This window comes from Candoia aspera, chromosome 12, assembly GCF_035149785.1.
Source record: "Candoia aspera isolate rCanAsp1 chromosome 12, rCanAsp1.hap2, whole genome shotgun sequence".
Taxonomy (NCBI): Eukaryota; Metazoa; Chordata; class Lepidosauria; order Squamata; family Boidae; genus Candoia; species Candoia aspera.
In genome coordinates this window covers 6,256,403-6,280,410 of record NC_086164.1, presented here as the reverse complement: position 1 = coordinate 6,280,410, position 24,008 = coordinate 6,256,403, and positions in this window count along the sequence as shown.

Genomic DNA, 24,008 nt, shown 5'->3' with positions numbered 1-24,008 from the left:
GAAAGCGACCAGCAGCAAAGGGGGAGTACCGACGCAGACACGACCCCTACAGTTCGGAGGGGGAGGACAGCAACCCAGATGAGGCGGCGGGAAACGACAACCACCTGGCCTAAGGGGCGCCGAAGGACAGGTGGAGAACACTGACAGGCGCTTCGACAAAGGGGTGAGTGAGGAATGCCCCACCCTCTACGTCCGTGTCACCCTCACCCATCGAAATAAAACCGAAAAGGTCTGGGCACTCATTGATTCAGGTTGCTCCAAAAGCCTCATGCACCCTGACCTGGCAGCCGCACTCGACCTCCGCTGCTATCCACTTCAGCACCATTTGGTGTTCTCGCAGCTAGATGGATCTGCAGCGGGAGGGGGCCCGGTCACCCAATACACCGGAAAAACCGCGCTACGGCTCGGCAGCCACGAGGAAAAATTGGCTTTCATCGTGGCACCGGTGGGGCAACCCCGACTCATACTGGGGATCCCATGGCTCGTGCAGCAAAACCCAGTCATCAATTGGAGAACCAGAGAGATTAAGTTTGCTGACGGGTGCTACCAAGCACCGTCAGGGGACAAGGTTCCCCGAGCAGCCATGGGGGGGGCGACGACGACTGCAGAACACACAGAGACAGCTCTGCCAGAGGGACTGCCAACCAAATACGGGGAGTTCGCCGATGTTTTCGGTGAGAAAGAGGCGGACAAACTCCCCCCCCACAGAAAGACGGACTGTACCATTGAACTGGTCCCGGGGGTACCCCTACCCAAACCAAAAATATATGCTATGACCCAGCGAGAGCTAGCTACGTTAAGGGACTTCATAGACAAAAATCTGGCGAGAGGTTTCATTGAGCCAGCGAACTCTCCAGTGGGAGCGCCAGTCCTCTTTCGCGAGAAAAAGGATGGGACATTGCGGCTCTGTACAGACTACCGCGGGTTAAACGCAGCAAGCATTTCAAATAAATACCCCTTACCCTTAATAAAGGACATTTTGTCCCACTTGGTGAAGGGTAAGGTATTCTCCAAACTGGACATAAGGGAAGCCTACTACCGCATACGGATAAGGGAGGGGGATGAGTGGAAGACTGCTTTCAATTGCCCATTGGGGGCGTTTCAATATAAAGTACTCCCTTTCGGATTGGCGGGGGCACCGGGGGTATTCATGCAGTTAATTAATGAGGTCCTGCGTGACCACCTTTTTAAGGGGGTTTTGGTTTATCTGGATGATGTATTGATCTACACAGAAACAGAACGTGAGCACGAACGCTTGGTAAAGGACGTGCTCAAGAAACTTCGCAAGGCAGAGCTGTTTATAAAGCTCTCCAAGTGCGAGTTTCACAAAAAACAAATTGACTACCTAGGGTATAGGATTTCTGCTAAAGGGATAGAAATGGACCCCAGCAAGGTCCAAGCCATCCTGGCGTGGGAACGCCCACGCACAAGGAGACAGCTGCAAAGCCTCCTGGGATTCACTAATTTCTACAGGGGGTTCACGCCCAGGCTGGCAGAGACTATATTGCCCCTAACTAACCTGCTAAAAACTAAGGGCTTGGGGGACACGCGCAAATCGAGGAACCCGGGGGCGCTACTGAATTGGACAGCTGACTGTCAAACGGCTTTCGAGAGACTGAAAACCCTTTTCACAGCTGAGCCAGTGCTACAGCACCCCGACCCCACCAAGCCTTTTGTGGTGCAAGCAGATGCCTCCGATTTCGCCATCGGAGCCATCCTGCTCCAAAAGGACTCCGACAACCACCTAAAGCCCTGCGCCTACCTTTCCCGCAAATTCTCCGAGACGGAGCGGAGATGGCACGTATGGGAAAAGGAGGCGTTTGCAGTAAAAACAGCCTTGGAAACGTGGCGACACCTGCTGGAGGGGGCCTCCTGCCCTTTCGAGGTGTGGACGGACCACAAGAACCTGGAGGCACTCAGCACGCCAAAACGGCTCAGCCCGAAGCAGGTGCGATGGGCTCAGTTTTTCAGCCGGTTTAATTTCACGCTGAAATTCATACCGGGCAAGAAAAACTTCTTGGCAGACGCCCTCTCCCGACGACCACAAGACGACACGCAAGCCTCCGACATCGTAGGAACAGTATGGACCGAGAAACAGCTCGGCTGCCCAGCTGTCACGCGGAGCCAGACAAGGAATCAGCGCACGCCAGCACGAACGGCGGGGAGCGATCGGAGGGGACGCTCAATTTCACCGAACTGGCAACAAAGACTCACACAAGCACTACAGCAAGATACATGGTTGCAGAATAACCAACAACATGTATCTTTCAAAGACAATCTCGCCTGGAAGGAGAAAGCTTTGTACGTGCCCGAATCACTGCGGGGAGAAATTTTACACAGAGCACACGATGACAAATCTGCAGGGCATTTTGGGTTTGTAAAAACCCTCCACCTAACAAGGAGGCAATTTTGGTGGCCAAATCTTAGAAAGGACGTAAAAGACTACGTAAGCAACTGCCCCATATGTGCTACCACCAAACGTAAAGGAGGGAAACCCCACGGGCTGTTACAGGCGGTAGCCAGCCCCTCCCGGCCATGGGAAGAAATTTCCATGGATTTCATTGTGGACCTCCCACCCAGCCAAAGAAAAACTGTGATATGGGTGGTAAAAGACTATTTTTCGAAACAGGCACACTTCATCCCGTGCGCGACTATCCCCTCCGCACAACAGCTGGCACGTTTATTCCTAACACACATATACAGGATTCACGGCGCCCCCTACAGGTTGGTGACCGACAGAGGCACACAATTCACGTCAAAGTTTTGGCGGGAATTTTTAAAACTAATCGGAACCAAGCAAGCACTGTCCACTGCGTGGCATCCAAACACGGACGGATCAACAGAGATCCTTAACTCAACACTCGAACAGTTCCTAAGGGCATTCATAAATTATCAACAGGACAACTGGGTAGACCTACTACCTTTTGCAGAGGTGGCCTATAATAACGCAGTACATCAGAGTACTGGCCACACCCCTTTTAAGGTGGTCTATGGAAGAGATTTTGTACCGATACCAGAATTGCCGCAACCTGAAACCCTGCCCTGCTCACCAGACGATTGGGCGGCACAGCTGGCAACAACCTGGCCAGTCATCCAGACGGCTTTAGCAGACGCACAAACAACGTACAAAAAATATGCGGACAACCACAGGGCGGAGGCACCGAACTACAAAGTGGGAGATAGGGTCTACCTCTCCACTAAGTTCATAAAGACCTCACAACCATCGAAGAAATTGGCACCGAAATTCATTGGACCTTTTAAAATCATACAGGTAATCAACCCAGTTACGTTCAAACTGGAACTGCCTTACAATTTGAGACGGGTCCACCCAGTGTTTCATTGTGCACTACTGAAACCAACGACCACATCCAAATGGCATGCGGAAGAACCTCCACCCCCACCCATAATGATAGACAATCAACAACATTTTGAAGTGAAAGAAATACTGGACTCAAGAAAACAAAGAGGAACACTACAATACCTCGTGAGATGGAAACATTTCTCACATCCAGAGTGGGTCCAGGCACGACACGTCATGGCTAGACAACTAACAAGACAGTTCCATGAGGCATACCCAGAGAAACCAGCACCATAGAACATCTTTGGGGGGGCAGTATGTCATGACCTCGTTGCAAGGCACAAAGAGCCTCACAACGTGGATCATGATCATTAAGGAAAAGGGGGAAGGAGATAATCTTTCAGGAATTAAACCAAGCACCCAAGGACACCCACACCCATGATCCCATCAACACCTGAAAGGAGGGACGTCAGAGGAGTGAAGATAAGGAGCACATGGTGCCCCGGAGAACTCAACCGTTGCAGGAAGACAAAGAGGACACCGGGGAAAACGCCCACGCAGCCATCAAGGATCCCATCAAGAGGGATCGGGGCATTGAGGGGTGGGGAAGCCCGGGGCCATACAGGGGGGTATAAAAGGGGCACCCCCACCTACCTACCCCGTTCCCGTTTTTCGTTCTGTCAGCTATCATTCCAATAAACCAGAAATCCTTAATACCCATTAAGTGAGTCTGTGTCTTATTGCGAAGCGAGGCTGGCCCTGACATTCAAGGATTTTGCAAATGCAGATACAAAAAGGAACATCATGTAAGTAACATGGACTAAACCCTTTAAGCCCAGACATTAAAACTACTAAAGTATACCACATTTTGAAGTGGGAAAACAACTCTGCTGCATTAAACACAACATAAAATATTTGTAACCCATGTTAAAATGCAACTGTTTCTTTCTAAACAAAGGGTATCCGAGAATGATGGTTACCATTAGGTTCAGTGGATGAAGGCTAGCTTAGCAAAGCACCTCGTTTGTAACAAAAGCACATTCTGGGATTCAGTGCTCTGCAGCACCATTCTTATCCTCTGATTTGGTCTTCAGAAATGACCAAAGGCAAAGCAAGATAAAGGTCTCCATTTCACAGCATGGAGGAAGTTGCCTGAACATCTGTTCTCAGCCTCCAGCCCAATGCTGCAGAAACTTGTAGAATAAAATGAAAGCTTCATAGCCTGGCCTGTGACAGTATCTTCTCTTCCTCGTTTTTGGTTTTCATCTTGCAGCAACCTCCTATTTGGGGCTTTCTGACCTGAAGAATCTACCTTGGAGAAGCAAGGCTTTCACAGACACAGAAGCCAGCAAATTGCTATACGGGGCAAAAGGAGAAACAAAGAGGAAGAGAAAATGAATATTTCAGCCAGCTCTGCATGCAATCTCCAAAGGGGGATCAGAGGTTCAGAAGTGAATCAAAACTGAAAAGACAAGACATGGTGCCAGCTCTGTGGATGATGTAGAAGTTCTCTAGTGACAGAGGAAATCTCATCCCAGCTGCCTCATCTCAGCAAGACTTGTTTTGTTTTGTTGTTTATTCATTCAGTCGCTTCCGACTCTTCATGACTTCATGGACCAGCCCACGCCAGAGCTTCCTGTCGGTCGTCAACACCCCCAGCTCCCCCAGGGATGGGTCTGTCACCTCTAGAATATCATCCATCCACCTTGCCCTTGGTCGGCCCCTCTTCCTTTTGCCCTCCACTCTCCCCAGCATCAGCATCTTCTCCAGGGTGTCCTGTCTTCTCATTGTGTGGCCAAAGTATTTCAGTTTTGCCTTTAATATCATTCCCTCAAGTGAGCAGTCTGGCTTTATTTCTTGGAGGATGGACTGGTTGGATCTTCTGGCAGTCCAAGGCACTCTCAGGATTTTCCTCCAAGTTCAAAAGCATCAATCTTTAGACTTACAAGGCAAAATACTGCCTGAGATACTCAGGCCTTCTCCTTCCTCTCACAGCACCTGTATTCCAAGCTACATGAGGGGCCAAACAAGACATTCACCTGATAGATTTTGTTCAAATAAGTTATAGCTGGGAGGGAGGCTCTTACTGCAAAGACACCTCATCCTTTTCTTCCACCACATGAGCAGAGTCAGCACCCCTTCTAGAAAGCAAGGTTAAAAAGTCGTCCTTTCCACCAAGGTGGACCTTTCACGCAAGTCAGAGTAGACAACCTTTTAAGATTGGCAGGCACCCTTGATTATTTTGATGAATGCTTGGGGTGGAGTATTCTTTCCAATGCTCCATTTTTTAAAAGTGTAAGGCTGCCTTGGAAAGCAAGGTAAGAACCTTCCCAGTAAATTGAAGCACTTCTCAAATCACCCTCCTGTTTCCATCGCTGTTGCACACAACGGAACCCCATGCCTGGAAGGCAATGAGCAGACACAGATGTGGTAAAATGGCAGCCTGAAAAAAAAAAGCTGTAACTGCTTACATTTAAAAAGTGGGGGAGACATAGAATGAAGAACAAACTGCTCTGCCATAGGATGTGATGAGGACAACAGTTTCAGCTTATTTAAGTGGGCAATATGCTCGTGGGCAGGGGGCTCTGCAGAGGAGTTCAAAAAAAGTCAAGATGGCAGCTTTGACCCTATGAGGGGCAGGGCTTTGAATGTGGGATTGTGGCCATCATCTTGTCTTTGCTGTCTCCCTTCTGCAGGTGTCCCTTCTCATGGGGAAGGTTGACTTACCAATGGCAATGTACCATGATGGCCACTGGGATGTCTAAATTCAGAGCCAGGGTGTCAGATTACAGATTTCTATACAGGGTTAACTGAGGGACTGCTTGTCCCTGATTATATCTGCCCATCCCATCAGATCCAGCAGAAGAGACATGCTATGGGTCCTGTCTGTTAGGGAGCTATACTTGGTGGGTCCCAAGAGGTGAGCCTTCTCTGTCGCCTGTCTTATGGAATATTCTCCCCACACTCGGAAGGGAGATTGGCTCCATCCCTGTTGATTTTCTGGAAGTCCCTCAAAATCTGGTGATGTCATCAGGCCAGGGGGGCTCCCAGGGGACCTGTGAGATCTTGAGGTGGCTCCATTATTGGTGTTATTTTATTTATTTATTTATTTGTCATATTTTTATTACTGCCCATCTCCCCCACTCGGGAGACCTGTTCTCTCATAGCCTTGTGATTTTTAATGTTTTTTAAAATAATAATGGTTTTTACATGTTTACCGTTTTCTAATTTTGTTGTACTCTGCCCAGAGTCACTTTTCACAAGAGAGGCGGCCACATAAATTTGATAAATAAGTAAATAAATATTTCAGGAAAGTAACGATGGAAGCTGGACTACTGTGTGGTCCTCAGATGCGCCTGCTTGGCCACTGCTGGAAAGAAGATATGAAGCTAGTTGGCTTATCTTTGGGTTAACCCAACAAGAGGACTCTTCTAAGACACTTCAGCTTCGAATTGCATGAAAGCTATTCATTCTGTAGGGCTGGAATATTTAATCAGAGGCCTCAGACTGCACAGGGGAGAGAGAGGGAACACCTTTGGATTCAGTTGCTGCAAAACTGGCCATCAGATGGTTATTTTTAACATGAGAAAGGGGAAGGCACTGAGAGTAATCATATTAATTTAATTAAGTTAAATTCAAATCAATTGAGGTTTCATTGTGGCTCTGCCTACTTTTCTGAATACTGCCCTAACATACCACTCAAAAGCTAGGGGTGGCCCCTTATCCCTCCTTTGCTTAATTTCTTAGGCTTAGCTTAACTTCATTAGTCAGTCAGTTCTTCCCCAGGGTGACAATGCTGCTATAGAAAAATAATCTCCAACAGAGATTCAAGTTTATGAGTTTTTGGTTATTCATAATCACCGCAACGGTATTCAGGAGAAAACATAATTGCTTGAACATATATTTGAGTCACAGTTTAATTCTTTTTTGTGGCTATTTTAATTCTTTCTGCCCCCGCCCATGTCTAGAGAACCCTGTAGATTGTTGTGAGAATAAAAACTGCAAGTAGATATTTAAATGCACTTTTTAAATTCTATGTATGACAAAAGGTTGCACAGAGAACTGAAGTGATGTTAAATTAATTGATGGTTCCTTTCTTTTCACCAGTGGCATCTGCCCCAAAGATTTATACTGTTTGCAGAAGATGAACTAACCCAATGCTAGAAAAGGTTTTGAATATGCAGGACCTGCATTAAATTAGAATCTAATGAAATTATAAACATGGCTTGCATCTGTGGGCTCAGCAGGATTCATTTCTTTGTAGTTCAGTCTCAGCATGCATTTTTTCACGCACACATTTTTCCAGAAGAAGTGCATTCTTATGTGCATTCTCTGTGCATTTCGCCAGAGGTTATCTTAATGTAATGTTGCAGACATGGGGCAGGGAGTGTACTTAACTTATTTGTGCACTCTTTCTGGAGTTCTAAACTGCATTACAACATCAATTCAGATCAGAAAATTTTGAGGGTTGTTGAGGATGCTGAAAAGTGGAAAGCATTCAGTTTCATTCTGGAGTTCACGGATTCAACGTTTAAAAAAAGTCAAAACAAAACAGAAAAAGCCCACAATGTTTCTTAAACTAACTACAACCTTAAATATATTTTGGGGAAATAAGTCCTACCGTGTTCACTTCGGTCTTACTTTATAGAACATGCATTTAGGGTTGGACCCTATCATCAACTAGAAAATAGATGAATGCACATTTCACCTGCAATGAAAGAAAGACCAAGTCAAAAAAATAAAATGTTTTTGTCCCCTGTGTATTCATGGAGCATGCAGAAGCACTCTAGGAAAGTGCTAAAAAGATGAAAAAGTACTTTAGCCTTCTCCCACCTTAACAATGTCAATTTTTTACATGTCTAATAATGGATTTAGGTCATCAGGTAATCATTTCTCCGTATCTGAGCCACCATTTGAAGTGTCAATGACTGAGACCTGAAATGTGATGTAATCAAAGACTTTCCACCCTCCTGCAATATTAATGGTAAAGCAATGTTTTAGAAAGGGGATCTGTAAGGCCAGGGATTAGTAACCTACAGTCCTGAGTCTTTTCCATCTGGCCCTAAGATACCATCTTCCCATAACTGCTAAACATTGGGAAGGTAGTTTTCTGCCATTTTGAAATGGGAAAAACTGAGTGTAAGCTCTAAAATTCATTTGTCATAGCTTTCAAAAAGCACAAAGACTTCAAAACCCCTCCCAAAAACCCAGGGGGGGAAAAGAAAAAAAAACATGGCCTCATCCATTTGCAATATAATTCTTCCTACTGCAGCCAAATTGTAAGTGTAGGACAACTTCTGCAGGACATTGTTCTCATGATCAACCTGCAAGAAGAATGTGGATGGATATTTTTTTTTTTTTGGATGCAGGAGTTTGTTCAAATATCTGATCCAATCTCAGCAGAGTTTTTCTAGTTTCAGTGAGTGCTATCTCCTTGTGTAAGTTTCAGTATTCTATCTGTTTTATATGGAGCAGAATTAAATCTCCATGAGATGAAATCTTTGGAATAGTTGTCTATGAATGCCTTTGAAACAAGCAATTACACATCTGTAAAAGAAAAGAATATTCACATTATACAACAGTACTACAATATGTTAAACCACTGTTTTTCAACCTCAGCAGCTTTAAGCTGTGTGGACTTCAACTCCCAGAATTCCCCAGCCATGCTGGCTGGGGAATTCTGGGAGTTGAAGTCCACATAGCTTAAAGTTGCTGAGGTTGAGAAACACTGTGTTAAGTAGTAATGGCCAATCAATTATATTGATTGCATATTATCATTGATTGTAGGTATTGTATCTGCTCAGAAGGTGTAATGGTTGCCTATTCTGACAGACTGAGTCTCACAAGCAGGTGCTTAAGGATAACTGATTTATTGAAAGAATAGTATGCAAATACAAAGAAAGCTGAGAATGAGCAAAAGCGCGCCAAATACAAACTAAAAACCCTCGCCTCAAACCCAGTTCCGCCCTCGCTCCCGCTTAGCAACCACCCCCTCCCAGGTGTTAGCAACCGTTACCCACATCGGCCTGAGAAAGTAGCCTTGGACAGAGTCAATAACCCAAACATACATTCCACAGTTGCAGTAAGCAGTTTACAGCCTGGCATGGCTGGAAATCTCCACCCAGCAAACACGGATCAGGAAAGTGACATGCGAAACGTTACGATGTATCCAGAACATTGGAACGATGAACATGACAGAAGGACCCTTAAATAGGAAGACTTTCTTCTCTATCTTACTTATGGCTTTTCTTGGAAAAGATCAGGACCAAATCAAATCAGGTATTATCAAAAGAGAGGCACCAATGTGAGAAATAAATATAGGCCCAGTATTCCATACAGTCAATAAATGTCTGGCCAGAAGTAACCCACGCTAAACTTAACAATATCAACCAAACATTTTAGACTTATAGCTTTTTAGACGTATACTATAACTGAGTTTCCAGGAATCCAAAATTCAGTTCTATACAAATCAATTGTCAGATCAGTAGACAGCAGTCTAAGACAGTTGTATCAAAACCAACCAAGTCATATCATAAGAATTTCCTTTCACATAACACTGCAGAGTTCATTCTTACATTCTCTCCATAAAAATCATAGTTAAGGTGACATTTTCTAGCATAACATCCAAACCAAATCTGTGGGCCTAGAGGGGATTCTGGCCAAAGCTTTTACTTAGACTTAGATTAGATGCTTCCATTGGCCATAAAAAATAGTTATCCTTGTAGGGATATTGTGTAGGCTTTGAAGACAGACATTGCAGTGAAAATACCTAGGATCTAATTCCTAACTTGTTCTCTCAATTAGGATGGGCCAAATATGCATGTGGGAGAATAGCTATTTTTAAAGAGTCAGCAATTAGCAAACAGAAGATCGTTTGCAAATATGTGCATTAGAAGTGTGGGCTTTGTTTTTCAGCTACAGCTGTCACCCAGTCTTAGATTTAAAAAAAAAAAACCCAACCAAAGTTGTACATTATATTCACATGCTGTGTTGTACTTCTGCCAAGTGATGCTAGCATAAGCAAGCAGCACCCAGGCTGCAGAATGAGCCTTTAATATTATAATTCTGCTAACAGTACCAGAAGTAATCATCTGCTAACAATCAGGAGCAGAACAATCTGACAGTTTTGTTTGACTGCATCACGATATTCCATTAAAAACAAAAATTTCATAAATAGCCTGATGCAAAAACCATTGGTTTAGGACGAAGCAGGAAAGACACCCAGAAAACAGCAGGTAATGATCAGGGGGAGAACAAAGAATTGTTTTGATATGTGCCTGGTTGCCATTTTACATTTATATATTGTATTTATATATTGTATTTATTCTATTTGTTTATTGTTATATAGTAGGGGGGTTGCCCCTTTTTTATTGATTTTTTTTTTACGCTGTATGCTACCCAGAGTCACACTGTTTGCGTTGGGCAGCCTTACAAATCTTTACAATGAACGAATAAATAAACAAACTAGACCTGGTTTTCCTTAACCTAGTTACTTCCAAGTATCTAGGGCTACAGCTACCCACTTACTACAGTTTATATGCTGCTTAGCCCAACAAGGCTCAAAAAGCCAACAACAGAAGTGCAAAGCTAAGATCAAAACCATAATATACCATAATAAAGCCAAAACAGCATTCCAAGGAACAGCCACTACATCCAAGCCCATATCAGTGGAATCCCCTGGATCGCCAATTTATTCCAAAGCTCTTTGAAAAAGCTAGATTTTTGTGGCTTTCCTAAAAAATCATAGGATGGCAGCCAATCTAATCTTAAGAGAAATGTCCCTCCCCCACAAAAAAGGGGGCACTGGCTAAGAAGTCTTGCCCCCATGGTCCTCGACCATGGCATTCATTAAGACAAGGGACCCAGAAAGACCCCATCCTTCGCAGTCTTTAACTTCCTAATCTGCCTCGGTGTGTGTGTGTGTCTGTGTGTCTGTGTGTAATACTCTATCAAAGTATAATGTTCCATTTTTTTCTTTAACCATTTTTATCTTTCCTTCTTATGTAAACATAAACTTGGAACACACCAAGCAGAGCAAGTGCCTTGGAGGGTGTCTTTTGTTGAATGCCTCCAAACTCTGTTCTTGTTCACAGAAGGCTGTGAAAACTCTATTTTGTGCTTTCTTCTCTTCTGAAAGATCATAAAACGTACGTGCAAGAAAAAGAAAAAGTCATACACCAATATATTTATGCTCAAGGACAGCAGACAACACAAGCGGTTTGATGCCTAAAATAATGCAAAGGAAAGGAGAAGAGAAAGGCCCAAATATTTGCATGCAGACAGTTCCCCCTCCCCCGAAAAATCAAACCGGTGCTTGAAAAAAAATGTAAACATCAAGGTAAACACAAACCTATCGCTAAGAAGTTGGTCCACTACCAGTTATGACGTTGAAGCTGTTTAGCTTTTATCCTGTTATTCTGTCAGCTTTGGCATCAGAACCACCTCCTGTCAGCCCTAAAAGGGTACATGCTTAATGTTTCTGAGATCTGTTGGGCTGTTGGGCTTGGGGGTGATGTGTGTGTGCATGTTGGAGAAGCAGCAGCTGGGAATCCTGATTAGGTTTCCTTCTCCCTGGCTCTATCACCAAAACAGGGAAGCTATCTCTACATCTGCCAGTGTGTAGATGTAATGGTATTTGGAATGACCCAAGGTCTCCCAAGGTCATTCCCACATACCATCACATGGGCTGTGTGTGTCTATACTCCAAGCACCTCCATTTTGGTCACATCACCATTTGCATTTGGGAGTTGGGGTGACTTTTAAGATGCCTTCAAGGGAAGAAGAGCTCTTCGACTTCCTTGTGAGAAAAATGATTCCCCATTACAATACAAGACAGTTGTTGTCATACAGTATTTATACGGGCAACTGTTCCTTTAATTAAAAGCTTCTTGTTTTCTGGTTCTCCCCATGTTATTTCTTTTGGGGGGACTGGGGTGAATAAAAGGGTGCACTGCCTTTTATTCTCTCTTATTAATGAACATTTCTTTGCTGCTTTTAAACAAATTAACCCAAGATACTTTCCCCTCATTTTATAACAAGAAAAGCTTCTGATAGTCCAACAGTTGCCTCAAGAGGCAGTGAAAGGTTAGCTACCAGTTATACAGCAAAGGGTCTGACACTACAGCCTTTCCTTCTCCGGGTACAGGTAGTCCTTGCTTAATGATCACAATTAGGAATTTTGGTTGCTAAGCGAAGTAGACATTAAGCAAATCTGACCCACAAATCTTTTTTGTGTTGGTCATTAAGCGGATCACTGTGGCATTAAGCGAAGCATGTGGTCATTAAGTGAATCATGTAGTTCCCCACTGATTTTGCTTGCCAGAAACTGGCCAGGAAGGTTGAAAATGGCAAATGCAAACCAGTTGCCAAGAGCCCAAATCGTGATCATGTGACTGGGGATGCTGCAACAGTTGTAAGTGTGAGGACCAGTCATAAGTCAGTTTTTTCAGCACCGTTGTAAGTCTGAATCATCACTAAATGAAAGGTTGTTAAGCTAGGACTACCTGTACTTCAGTGGACTTCTCCATCCAGAGCCCTTATTTTGCTTGTGGGCAAGGAAATCCATATGGGGATCAAAAAAGTCCCAATAATGACTGGACAATCAAAGCCCTTTTTTACATGTGTCATCCATGTGACACAAATGAAAAAAGGAGAGTAGGACTTCAATCGCATGGTCACACCCCTCATCTTGATTTTTGTGTGTGATGCTTTTCCTACATGATCGTAGTTCTGTTATTCGGCCTCCCAAATTCTACGGCAACAGGAGTAAAGTGCACGCCCTGTAAATCAGAGTTGCCACTCCGTGCTGCTCCTGCTATAATCAACCTTTCTTATTTCACGTTTTGTTTTTCTTTTAAAAAAGAACAAAAAGCCAAACTTCCAAGGGCACAAACCTTGATTTTTAACAGGGTTAGTCTGGTGTCATACTTATTAGAAACACGGGTTTCCTTCATTCCTTCTGCTGTGGAAAGGCCACAAAGCCAGGAAGCAGAAAACAAGCTCACTTTCTCATTTTCCTGAGCTGTTTTTCCTTCCTGAGTATTTGCAAACTACCGTATCAGGGCAAATGTATTCCCAAACCAGAATTTGCTTCACTTGAGTAGACTATAAATAATCCTGAAATAGAATCAGTCAGCTATTTGGTGTTCATTGCATATTATACTTTTCTATATAGGATGGAAGCATAAGGTGTAAGAAACTATACTTGTGTCTGCAAGAGATGATCAAAAAATGCAAGATGGTAATCACAACAGTGCAATCAAAGTTCTACCTGGTTTTTACATATGTTGCATACACGATGCAGATAGAAAACAGGTGAAGCTTCGATGATGGCAGCCACCATCTTGACATTTTGACCCCTTTGATGCAAGCCCCTGTTGCTTTTTGTTCTTTAAACTGACTTTATAATTGCTTTCTTCAAATCCCTTTACTGATTGGACTTCTAAAAGGTTTGTTCTTGCTGGTTTAGACTGCATTCCTAATTACATCTACCAAGGAGGAAGTCAATGACCCATTTCTGAGTAAATAAACACACAGTTGGACCATTGGTCTTCATACAGGAACTAGATCCACCTATCATTCTAAGCCAGGAGGTGATATGCTTCATTGTAGTATAGTACAAATCCAACTAGTTTCAGCTTAGTTGATAAACCATCATTGCTTACTGCAATGTGAACCTAGCCATGATGTTCTTCATTGATCATCCCCTTTTCATTAATAACATACACGTATGATGTTAACTTGTAATTTTGTTAGGATATGCACATTCCCTCTTATGGGGCAGCTTGTTGGGATGTCTGAAAAGAAATAGATTGCTGTTAGTCTCTGCTGTGCTTTATTAATGCAATTCAAATCCAAATGGTGGTTTATGAAATTGGTTGGTTTCTGTAATCCATAGTAGGGTTAACCATGGTTTAGAATTAACATTAAAAGGGTTAATCTAAAAGGGGAGCTTTCAGTTACCTCTTTGCTCCTGTGACACAGAACAGGAGAGGTGAAAAAATATAAATCCAGCTATCACACATTCTCTTCTCATAATATTAAACTATTATTTAGCACAACATACAAAAAATGGTCACTATGTTATACTACCATGTTCTTCTGCAGTACATACACACAAACACACATAAAGGGGTTCACAGAGAGGCAAGAGGAGGTAAGTGACAAAACTTACATCACAACATTCTGATGCAAACTCTACCTTTTACAAGCTTGCATGTAGCATTGCAACAAATGTGCAAAAGGATGGAGTTGGCATCATCAGTTCATTATGCTTCATGACTGCAGTTAGGAACAGATGCCTATACACACCCACCAGGCTGCACCATTGCCATTTGGTATAATGACTCAGCCAGTGAATATAGGTTTTCCTGCCAAATAAGTACACCTAAAGAGAGATTTTTTTTAAAAAAATCTGCTTGTTAAGATGTTGTTTCACCACACACTGAAAAATTAAGTTTGTCTACATGAGTAAAATGGAGAAATGAAGGCATTTAAAGTAGAAGACGAGTCACTTTCTGTCATCCCTCCCAGGTAAACCAGACAGGAAACATGACAAGATGAGCTAATTCCACTTTATTGTCAGGTTACATTAAGAGAATCCTACAAATCTGAAAGGACAGACCTCCCACCTTCCCTATTTACTGCCTGAGTAGTTAGGACAGGTCCTTCCTAAGTTTATTTCTCTACCTGTTACTCTGTGGTGGGCTCCTTTCTCTTTTATCTGATCATTCCCTAGGTGGCATCTCTTCCCCCTCACATTCCATCACACTTTCCTGCTTACAGATTTTGCCTCCCAAATCACCACAAGGGCACACACCAATTCTGTGGGAAGGACCATCTGTTTCCAAGTAGTATGGCATGGAATCAGGTTATTTGAGGGCCCAGCCTTTGGAACATCATCCCCCTGGAGATCAGATTCGCCCCACCCCACTGGCCTTTTGTAAGGACATGGCTTTGTCGTCTTGCTTGAGGATCTGCATGTGCGATAGACCCTGTACAGTAGATATGTTGAGTGGGTTTTTTTTAACATGGTTTTTATATGTTTTTTATATTGTATTCTGATATATACATATATATATATATATAGATATTCATATTCATATTCATATTCATTCATTCCTTGGTGCTCTCTGAGCCTTGTTGTTTTCTTGCAGACATTTCATTGCCAGACGAGGCAACATCTTCAGTGCGAAGAGGGAGTGGGCCTTGCTCTCAGTTTATAGACCATGGCTTGCCCTGCTTGTGTTGGCAGGGGTGTTGTTCTCTCCTTGGGAGTACTTTGATTGGGCTGTTGTTTGCTGCTTGGTTGATTGACTGAGTTAATAGTTCCATAGACAGACTCAACCATACTTTCAACTGGGAAAAGGTGAGCATCCTAAACCAAGCCAAATCCAAAAACGCCAGAGAATTCCTGGAAGCCTGGCACTCAGACAAAGCAGCCAGCAACAGACACATAGAGGTAAACAACATTTACAGACCATTCAAAAGAGGCAATAGAAAAGCCAAAAGACCAGGACACTTCCTTGCCAGCAATCAGCATCCAGATATGCAAACATCAACACTAGGAGTAACACCAGACGAACCATCAAACAGCACAATACACCCTAATCAAGGAACTATTAACTCAGCAATCAACCAAGCAGCAAACAACAGCCCAATCAAAGAACTCCCAAGGAGAGAACAACACCCCCACCAACACAAGCAGGGCAAGCCACGGTCTATAAACTGAGAACAAGGCCCACTCCCTCTTCGCACTGAAGATGTTGCCTAGTCTGGTAATGAAACATCTGCAAGAAAACAACAAGGCTCAGAGAGCACCAAGGACTCCACCAACCCTGAGTTACAAATATTTGCTTCGATTGATCTATCTATCTATCTATCTATCTATCTATCTATCTATCTATCTATCTATCTATCTATCTATCTATCTATCTTTAAGTCACCCTGAGTCATGTATTTGAGATGGGTAGCTATATAAATTGACATAAATAAATAAACCTTATCTTTGAAGATCTCCAGCCAACTCCGAGCACCACAACCTTCAGAACTGAAGTGGAATAAGTTTGGATTGTACTGATAACTGCTCCCTCAGCATGGAATGGGCTCCAGAAGACCCAAATGGCATTGGTTTTTCAAGTCTATTGATACCAAACCAAAATTTTATCAATTCTACGAGTGATATTTCCTGCCTTTACTTTCTCCTGTTCTTCTTTTATTGCTTTGTTCCTTTAGGCTAGGTCTTCTTCTGGTAATATTTTGCCAGTATTTTGTTGGTGTCAAGTCGAATTGGTATTAAGCTGCCTTGTTGTGTTTCTTGACTTTATTTCTCAGGGACATCTTGAAAGCTTTCTTCAAAAGGGAATAAACATCAAGATTTGTAAAAGCAAAAGGAAGGAATATGAAGTTGGCTTAACTGATAGGTTAAAATAGAGATGATGTTTTTTCTAGTAGCTCTTAATTGATTTTTCTTGACCAGGACTGAATGATGAGGCTTTAAAGATTCGTTTATAGATAAGTGATAAGATATGGGAAGAATAAATTTTTTTGTTGCATTTTCAGAGAAAGTGATAAGCTATGGTGTTAAAAGGAAAGAAAAGGAATACAAAGTTAGTTTATTTGATTAAGGTTAAATACTGATGTTATTATTGCTGGTAACTCTTTATGGAGTTGCTGATCAGGACTGAATGACGAGGCTTTAAAATTTGTTTATAAATAAGAGATGAGATATGAGAAGAAGAGAACTTTTGTTAAAATGTTAGAGAAGGTGATAAATCCTGAAATTGTCTGTACTTGTCTTGATGAGGGGGGAGGTCATTCCTTTATATATCTTTTTTCTTTTTTCTTTTCCTTTTCTTTTTTTTAATTGGGGGGTTTACTATTGACTATTTCTTAATTTTTTCCTTTTTTCCTTTTAATTTTTTTCTCTCTCTGCACTCTTTTTTACTTTTATATTTTCCTTAGTTTGTATTCATTTTTTTTATATTTTTATCTGTAAACTTTACTAAAAATTATTAAACGACGAAGAACGCTCTCTTCAAAAGCAAAAATGCACATGTGCACGCTCACTTATGTGGGTGTATGTTTCAGACAGTTCCTACTTGAAAGACGAACATCTGTATCAATTCATATCTGGGTAGTAATATAATTAATGGCAAGAATTACTTTTCATACCACATCACAAAGCCATTTTGAAGGAGACCAAAACCTGTTTCTTTGAATTATAAAGAAGCCAAATTTACCATTCAGCCATACAATGCATTCGCTTTCATATCAAACATATTTCTTCTTCTGTACTTCCATTTGTCTTTTTTATTCAAAAGAATTGCTTCCATCATCTGAGACATTATAAAGCAATAAACAGCCCTTGATTATTCAGCACTTTCAGAGAAACTGTTTGCTCATCGTTATTCGTTCTTCAAAAGAAAAGCAGAAGCAAGTTAATGCTACTACACTAAATCCAAATTAAGAAAAGGCTTGGCTTTCTGCTCTCAATACTTCTGCTTCATTAGCATTGCCACAAATCAGTTGGAAAGGAACTTAGGAAAAAGATAAATATGGCTCTTTCAGTAAGACAAACGGATACAGTAGACTTTTTGTTCTTGTTCTCATGAACTTTAATTCTTTCAAGCCAGGAATTAATATATCATAGCAGGAATAATAAATATAACACATGGACAGACTCAACCATAGTTTCAACTGGGAAACTGTGAGCATCCTAGAAAAATCCAAAAATGCTAGGGAATTCCTGGAAGCTTGGCATTCAGTCAAATCAGCCATCAATAGACACATAGAGATAAACCATATTTACACACCATTCAAAAGAGACAATAAAAAAAGCTAAGAAGAAAACAAAAAGACCAGAACACATCCTCTCCAGCAGCCAACACCCAGATAAGCAGGGATTAACACCAGACAAACTATCAAGCAGAAAACAATACCCTAATCAAGGAACTACCAAGGAGAAAACCACACCCCCACCAACACTGGCAGCGCAAGCTACTATATATAAACAGGGAGCAAACCCCACACTCACACTGATGTTACCTAGTTGGGTAATGATACATCTGCAATCCAACAACCAAGCTCAGAGAGCACCAAGGACTCCACAGTTCAACCCTGAGCTACATGTATTCTTTTCTGTTGGAATAATATATACAGCCAATGGACCTGTGGGGCATAGTCTTCTAATTCAGCAATCCAAGTTAGCAGAATGCTCTAGAATCTCCTCCTTATGGATGGTCAATATTCCAAGGGAGTCTAAAAGAATATTCACTCTGAGATTTTCAATAAGGAGAGCTCAGAAGTGGCCTCAGCTACAGCCCCACTGAGCTAGGAAATAGAGGATTAATAAATTAAGCACAGTTCCAGCAAGAGGAATCTTTATTCAGGGACAGTCATCTGTCCAGTTCACAGAAGTTTGATTATTCCAGCAGAAGTGTGCTACCACTCAGAACCTGTGGTCTCAAACCCTTTCAGGGCATGTATGTGATGTCATGATGCATGTACATATAGAAGGGGCAGCGTGATGGAATGTGTCTATGAAGGGGGAGATTATGTGATGGATTACAGTAATGCAGCTGGTTCTCAAGAAGGAGGGAGCACATACCAAGGAGGGGGACAAGACAAGAGACAACCCAGCCCAGAGTTGGACCATAGGAAGATGAAGAGATTCAGAATAGCCAAGCTCTAGAGCCTCCCAGATTATTTCCCTATAGGTTAGAATAGAGTAGGCTGAGTCTGGCAAGGTTCTGTCTATACAGTGTGAGCAAATAAAGAACTGAAGTTTGGCTGGATTGCTTCCTTGTCATCCTTGGGCAGGGCCTGACACATAAAGAGAAAGCATCATCTATAAACCAGTTAATAAAACCTTCCTCTAGAAAGTATTTCTATGTATAAAAAGTTGGCTTTGGGTGGATGGGGAAAGCTGTGTCAATTACCCAGTGGTGTGATAAATCTGTTTGCCAAGAATGATAGTAGAATTTGAGGGTACAGATGCCCCCAAATTAAATGTGTCTGGGCCTAGTTTTAGCTGATCAGGTAATTGACTTGAAAGTAGCAGCCCCCCTTCAGCACAATGGAGCATATTGATTTGAAAAGCTCTGAAGCTGAAAGGTCAGATGAAATTTTGCAGGTGTATTCTAATAATCCCCACTATTCTCTCTCATTAAAGAGGGGAGGGCTTTTTAGATTTCCCACCATCTTCTGTCATGCTATATTACCTGCCTTTGACTATCTAATAGCTGTATTCTACATAGTTACTGTCCTGACAAGCAGGAACCACGCCGAGATGAGGAATAAGTCTCTAGTGTTTTGTTACTGCTACAGTAGACAGAAAATCCTACCAAACTGGAGAAGCGTGGGAAAACCCAGACAGATAAACCCCCAAAGTCAAGGTGGGTCTGCTCTGGTTCTCTTTGAATGACAGCTCAAAGTCTCTAAGCTACGCATGCGTTTTCCCCCCTTCCTGCTCACCATCAGTGCTCATGACAGTTACCAACATATTACATGCAGCAAATAACATTTTGGGAGCCAGTTTAAGGAATAGAATCTGTCACTCCATATCACCTATGAAATTCCTATCTACTTCTTTCTCACTTTTATGAATATCACTGCATAGAACTTTTGACCCTGCCTAGGAGAATTGGTCAGCAGGGGGAAATTACCAAATTGGTCAGCAGGGGGAAATTAACAAATAATAGTCTGACGTGCCTTATAATCTCCCTAGCAAGAGGGCAAATGAATGTGCGTCTCTTTGAAGCCACGGAAGCTATCTGGGGATCAAGAGGAAATGAGAAGAAACAGCCATAGGCTTTGCATCAACGAGATTCAGGATGGAGAGCAATACACTTTGGCCCACAATATGTAGTGATATCTAAGACATTTTTAAAAACCATTAATTAAATTAACAATGTTACTCTCCCAAACTTGGAGCCCTCCAAATGTTTGGGGGCTAGAGTTCTGAAAATGGGAAGACTACAAATTCCCTGCCATTCCCAGATTTGAAGATGTATCCAACCAAAGAGATGGGAAATATCTGATACATGAACTATGGTGAACTCAAATACATGACAACCTAATATGTTATTCTCTGGACACCATAGAGTCCACCCAAACCACCAACAGATTAAAGCCCAGAATTTGAATTAAGTCATGATTCAGTAGAAGCATTTTAGTTTCCCACCGTCAATACATCATAAGCTTCTATTTCCGAGTGAACGGAATATCCAGAACAAGTTCTAATTCTTCTCTTTTTCCATCTAGCCTTGTGGTGTTTGTGTAGAGAATATGGCACAGTTGCCTTATTTTTTTCATGCTAATGTTTCTTTTCTCAAGATGCCCACAGGCCCCTTATAAATAAAATTTTGTAATAATTTTCACATCTGCTTCTCTCTTTTATCAAACCCCTTCCTTACTTTTTTCTCCCCAAGTAAGTCATTTTGAAGCTCTTCACCATAAAGTTATAAAATGTATGCCATATGCCACTTGTAGAGTTAAAAAGGCCCCGTTGGAAGTAATCGCGTCAGACAAATGAAGTGAGCCGCAATTTATGGCAAAAAATAAACCTGCTTGCTGTTTTTGGTGGCATTACTTTTTCATTAGGACTCAGCTACTCCATCCCTCTAGAGATCCAAACTGAGCAATGAACAAAGACAAAAACAAAGCCAATCCAGGAGGCTGCCAAAGGTTGAGGGAAACAGGAGGACTAATCTTAGACTTTTCCACTTCCATATTGAGCCTTCGTTTACAAAGACTTGCAACTGCAATTACAAGAGATGAATTTGTTTTTTTCCAGCTTCTGGCAAACTGCCATTTATTTCTCCTCATAAGGCTTGGGGTCGGTATCAGATTAAGTCTTTCAGCCATCAGTGTTGGTCTTCTTAGTTACTAAACTACAGATGCTCTGGTCCCTTAGCAAAATAGGCAGATTAAACTCTGGCTCACGGAGGACTTCAAATCTTCCTTTTGAGCCTAAGTATGAATATCTGACACCAGACACATGACCAACAAGGACACAGAAGGTCCTTAGAACATCTACACACCCATTCAAGCCAGCACCTGATTTCATCAAGTCCCCACAAAGTTCCAGCCCTATACTTAGGCTAACTGAGGCTCTTGCCTTATCAGCAGATCCTGGATATATCACCAGATGAAGAGTGAAGGAGATCTATCCAATTATAGCTATAGATTGTATCAATCTTCAGAGTGCATGTTTCGATGTGTTCATGAAATTTGTAGTGCAGATCCTTTCTGACTACGCACATAAAATGTGAGTTGTGTTGTAGCCGGGATACTACAGGAGACAATCTGTTCAAGAAGAGCTGAAAACCAGCAAAATAAGAAATTGTTAGTGGGTACTACTTTTTGTTGTTTATTCGTTTAGTCGCTTCCGACTCTTCGTGACTTCATGGACCAGCCCACGCCAGAGCTTCCTGTCGGTACTACTTTAGGAAATGAGAAAAAGTTAACAAGGGGACAATGATTGACCAGAAGAGGGAAAGGAGGAAACTATGTAGGAAAGCAGATTCATGTCTGCTTCTTCTAACAATAATGAGAATGGGACGGAATCCATTAAACACACCCATTATGCACAAGTTCACATATTATGTTAAGCCATTATTTGTTCAAGCATGGCTTATGAAACATGCCATGATGGTTAGTTCACAGAGTAAGCTAAGCCAATACCAAAAAAACCCACATTCTGGCTAAGTGTGAGTAAAAAGAAAATACTCTTTTTATAAATGGTCTGAAGCTATCTGAACTTGCATTTTGCTCCTTGTTATTAACTGGCCTATGAATGAATGAAGACTGGAGGAGTTATGTAGCTATTGGGATTGCAAAACTCCAAGAGAAGAACAAAAATTAGGAAACCATTTGAGCTCCCTAGCAGATGGGTGGATATTACAGTAGTTCGCCTGTATCAACTAGGAGATATGAGCCAAAGCTAGAGAATTTTCAATAATGTATGGTAATGCATTGAAGGGTAGTAAAGAGAGCATGAGAGAGAAGCAGAAAAATTGGGATAATAAACATCATGCAACATGAATATTCTATGAATCCAACCATACTTTTTCCAGTTGGGTTTTACATCTACTTTTTCATCTTCAGTGACTACAAGAGAGCTGCAAAAACTGTGGCTGTCCAGATGTTTGTTATCTACTGCCCCCACCATTCTTCACCGTTTGCTATCCTGAATGAGGCTCCTGAGAAATGTCCAGCAGAGCCCAAAGGGCTGCAAGTTCCCCGCACCTGCACTAGAATATCCTGAAATTGCCAGAGGAAGATTTCATATATGGACTTTAAGACCTTTGGGCGCAGATATGTGCTCCATTTCACAGAGAGAAGAAGAAAGTGGGTTCTTCCAGGGAATAAAGACATCTGACTGGAGAGAAGAGAATCTTCTTCAACCCATAGCAGTGCTAACTCAAGAGATTTTGCTGCCAAAACCAAACTAACACTAGCCTATAGATATCAACCAAGCTGGCAGCTGAATCTTATTTCAACTCAGGAAATGAAAGCAGTTTTCTTCATTATATTCCAGTCCTGCCCAGTTATGTATTATGAATTGGAGCCTTCATTAATTTTCAGCCAGCAAGAAAAATAGACTTGATTTACTAAAATTCTTATAAATGTTCCTTTCTTGTCACGAATATATAAATCAAGAATGGGACTTTTCATCAGAACCATGACTGGAAGCTTTCCCCTGCTCTTTTCTGAGAAAAAAAGTATGTTTTCTTTATGAAGACTGTCAACATATCCAAGTGAATTGATTAAGTGGGTTGGGAAGAGCAAGACAGTTAATATATCAAACCAGATGAGTATTACATTATGTCAATATAGGAAATAGTTCAAGGATATTTAATGAAGATCCATTAAATGCTGAAACCACTGTGTGTGACAATGAGCATGTATATTAGCCCCTGAAATCATATGGAACATATTAAATTGTCTTTCAAACATCAGACCACCTGTCCATCCATAAGGATATGAAGAAAATGGCCTTCCAGTTCTTAGATACCTGGTTATCAGCAAGGCTTCCCCAAAGTGCTACAGATCACCTACAGATCTTTTAGTTAATGCAGTTCTTTCTTCTGGTACACATAAGATTTCTCTTTGGATTTTAAGATAATGCACATACAGCTCATATTAGCTAGACTATTCTTCCCATGGAGAATAATTGGTTTAGGATTTGTCATTTTCAGACCATTTCTGGATGGATAAATTGGGGTTTTTTTATTATTATTTTAATGGTAGTAAATGTATGGAAGCCCAGATAGATGACACCACCTAGATAACTGTCAGACTTCCCAGGTAGACCAGACAGGAAACACAAGCAGATGAGCTAATTCTGCTTTATTGTAAGGCTACATTAACAGAATCTTGCAAGTCAGAAAGTACAAATCTCCCCCCAACTCCTTTACAGTCTGAGAAGTTAGGGAGGGTCCCATCTGAGCCTCTTTCTCCATCCATTATGCAGCTGCGGGCTATGCCCTGTCTTATTTGACTGTTCCCTAGGCAGCACCTCTTCACCCCGTCTTTCAAGACCTTTCTAACACACCGTTACAATAACTACGTGAGCTGCATTAGGTGCCAGTTTGCTTCTGGGTCCAATTCAAGGTGTTGGTTATCACCTTTAAAGCTCTTCATGGCATGGGCCCAGGTTACCTGAGGAACCGTCTCTTCCCCATTACATTGACCCATCCCACCCAGT